Raw genomic sequence first — 4031 nt, 5'->3', positions numbered from 1 at the left:
AGTCAGGTCATAAAAAAAATATGGTTTGATTAGAAAAAGTAGAACAGAGCTCACTGCCCTGTATTTCACTCCATTTGATCTAACCGGAGTAGCAGCTCACAGACCATGTTTTGTTAAATGTCATTCACTTATGGGAGAGGCAAGTAGACTCACCTCCCAAAGGCTTTACTATGTTAAGAAATGCAATACCTTTCTAATAAAATCTAGATGATTTATAGCATTGCACAGATGAAGCCGATTTGGGGTAAAATTTGACAGCTGTACAAGGGTCTGAAATGCCAGCTGGTGCATGCTGGTACCCCGTGGAAAGGGATTTGCCCTCTTGCTGGGAACCACTTGCATAGGAGCAGACAGAGCCTTTCCTAGAAATAACCCCATATGCATTTGCTCAAAGAACCTCAACAAGCATTCCATGATATTCTTGCATGGGGCTAATAATAATATCAGTATTTGTCCATTTCAACACTAAAACAGAATGGTAACAATAGCAATTGGAATATTTGTAAATAAAGTTGGCTGTGAGGAAAACCGTATTTCTGCATGCTTTCCTTTGGCCTTCTGATCACACTCTGCTCCCACGAGATCTGGGGACTTCTCCTTAGGGCACCCACCACAGTGTTCTCTGCATATCCTTGATAATAGTGGCCACTCAGCGTTTTAATCACTGCTTTCATTTTCTATTCTTTTCTCCAAGGTAAGGTGCTGCATTGTATTTGAACATGTATACCCAATATGTGATTCAGTTTCTAGCTTAAAATGGGAACTTCCTAAATGAATGGATACAGTCACAAAACACCTGTACATACGTTTTTTCATTTGTTTAATAAAATTATGCCACTTAGTAAATGTACAAAGCTTTATTAGCATCCTACTTCTCACAGATGAGAGGAGAAAAGTGATTGGTGGCACCATATAACAAGGTTGCAAGGAAGGAAGGAAGCAAGATCTCCAGGTTCTGCTCTTACAGGCTGACAGCGCTGCATGTTTGAGGGGTTGGAAGCTACTCCAGCATGTTGACCAGCTCATCCCAGATTCACCAGGATCATTTAGGTGTCAAGTTTTACTTGTCTCACGACAGAGAAATTTCTCAACTCCATCTATTTAAAGTAAGCAAGTGGCATGTTAGTTAAAAATATATGTTACACATCTTACTGCTTCAACTATGTATTGCCCATAGAGAATGGTAGGGTCCTACAAGACCAGTTATTCACTCATTCCAGGCTATCTATTTGGAGTCTAATGATCTCATGGTTTCTGCATGAAATCACAAGCTCTTTGCTCACAGTTCATCCTCCAGACTAGAACTGAGAAACCTGTCAAAGGAACAAGACTGTTGAAATCTGCTCTATGAAGAGATTTACAAAGTACACAAATTAGCAGTTGACTCTGTAGCAGGTACTTGGGAAGAGAAGAGCTTCCCATCTGGGCATGCCCAGGAGTATATAGAAAGAGAGTCATGTGGAATCCTGGTGCCTCAAGAGAGCATCCCTTGAGATTGTTCTCCAATTATGATGGTGCAAGGATAAGTACAGTCATCCATGGCTAAGAATATAAACACAAAGGGGCTGTGTTTTTCAGGGATGAGGGTTTGTATCTGACAACTCTCAGGGTCAGCAGTGGTGGAGATGCAGGTACGAGTCATAAAATGACTGACGAAGGTATCAGTCATAAAATTAAGACCAACTACACCTGGATGGGTACTGTTCATTTCTCCAACTTTCGTTTTACAAGTTTCTGTCAAGAAGAGACATTCTGCAGAAACCCGAGGGAGCAGTGTCCTAGTGTATAGACCAATAATTCTGAAACACAAAGCAGTGGATTGAAGGAAACATAGAAACTCACTGCTCATATCTCCTCATAAAGGACTCATGCCACAGCCCTGGGAAGTGTGGTCAGGAGTGTGCAACTCTCCTGTGGAGAACTTGTTCACTGAGGCCATGCCCTTGCTTATGGTTCCTTGAAGTGAGCACAGAGCAACCCATCCAAGTGAGTACCTTCTAGATTTTGCCTGAAGCACAGCTCCGCCCAGGGTGGTTCTGACGCACAGGAATTAGAAAAGGGCTCCTGATGAAGAAAGATTTTGGAAACACATCTAGATCCCTACTTTTTAAGAAAAGAAGTTTCCTGGAGTCAGACTGTATATGGAATTTGGAGCGGTATAAATTGTCCATCTAGATGGTAGGCATGTCTGACGCACAGGAATTAGAAAAGGGCTCCTGATGAAGAAAGATTTTGGAAGCACATCTAGATCCCTACTTTTTAAGAAAAGAAGTTTCCTGGAGTCAGATTGTATATGGAATTTGGAGCGGTATAAATTGTCCATCTAGATGGTAGGCATATAAAATGTCAGAGATCAGAAGATAATTAGCAAAGAGATTCTGAATATGGGGATGTGGATGGACAAACAGATCAAGAGAAGTCACCAAATGACGGTATATATAAAAGACGGCTGTCTGCCGTCTTTCCCAGCAGGTCACTTGGGGAATTTATCATGAAAGGAGTATTAACCAAGCTAACAGGAAAGTGTCCAGGCCATTTGGTATAAGCCAGTTTATATGAGTTGTCATCACAACTGGCAGAGTGAAATATAAGTGAAAAGACAGAAATGGCACTGTGCGTGCACGCCCTACTAACCCGAGTTAGTCTGACATTTCAGAATCCAATGTCAGCAAGAACGCCCAATTTTGAGTCTCATGATAGAGTTTCTTGAGGACATCAAATGGCCACTTGGTGGGACTTGACTGTATGGGACTTTTTCCATTCAGGAAGAATCAAAGAATCATCTTGAAAAGAATATACACATGAATACACATGTATTCCATGTCTGGATTTAGGTTTGCTTTCCCTTTGTTCAAGACCTCAATGGCAACTCAGTGTGAGGCCCTCATTCTAGGACCCACCTGTTTCCTGGTTTGGAAACAACCTGTATTGGTAGGTTCCAGTGTCTTCAATAATTATAGCACAGGGGACAAAGGCCCCAAAGTTAGAAGGAGTCACACTTTGTGACATCTCTCCCAGTGAACCACTAGGAGAACCTGTCCTGTCCTGACTAGCTAGTGCTGTAAATACAACTCTTAGACCGCAAGTCATCCATGACTTGTTACTTGCACACTGCTCAAGAAAGAATAACGCTGCACCTTTGCAACGAAAACCTTTAAATTCCTGCACATTTTACTTAAAGTCAAATAAAATCATGGTATTCATATCAAAAGAGGGAATAAGGGAAATCACCCTGGAGCACATATCTTTGAGAAAATGCTTCTATCTACCTGTCCTATCAAAAGACAAGCCTTGAGAGAGAAGGTGCCAGGCACCAGTATTTGGTGTGAGAGCTCTCACCATCACTCTGTGTTCTCTTGTTGGCCTCTGAGCTGCCTTGGAGAGTGGAAAAAAAGAAAAGGCAGGGAAAAAGCTCACTTACAATCTTCTTACACAAGGTATAAATGTGCTGTCGATAAGACGTGGAGGCTTTGGATGCCAGAGAAAGGAGGTAAGAAGATAAAAAATCTCTACATTAATTTTCAGTGAGGTTCATTCCTGCTTTTATAAGTATCTTTGTTCCTATGCACGGATTCTACAACAGCTCAAAAATCTAATGGGTGAACCCAGGAGCCAGAAAAATGGGGGATTCGTTGTCTACCTCAGATAATAAATCAGCTTCTATTGATTTGAAACCTAACAGAGGTCTTCCATAAAGACTTACTTTTTTTTTCTTGTTTCTTTTAGATTGGGACCAATTTCAGTGCACTTTGAATTTCATTAGAAAGTGCATCTTCCTGCAATGTAAAGCTGACTTCCCTCTCAAAGCTATGAAGCATACCTCTCGAAAATGCAGTTGAACCCTTCTTAATGGAATGTCAGCAACCACCAGGGTAAATATTGATCGGTATTTAGCCATTCTAAAATAAACATTTCCCCTTTTTATAGCTTCTATCTTTGTGGAGGCAAATCCTCCATAGAGGGTGTTCACTTTTTGTCATGTGACCGGTACACTTCCTTCTCTCTACGCACAGGGTCTGAGTGGTTGTTAA

This window comes from Nannospalax galili, unplaced genomic scaffold (assembly GCF_000622305.1).
Source record: "Nannospalax galili isolate Female #2095 unplaced genomic scaffold, S.galili_v1.0 scaffold271, whole genome shotgun sequence".
NCBI classification, from domain to species: Eukaryota; Metazoa; Chordata; class Mammalia; order Rodentia; family Spalacidae; genus Nannospalax; species Nannospalax galili.
The sequence above is the reverse complement of the archived record's forward strand: the minus strand, read 5'-3'. Positions refer to the sequence as shown.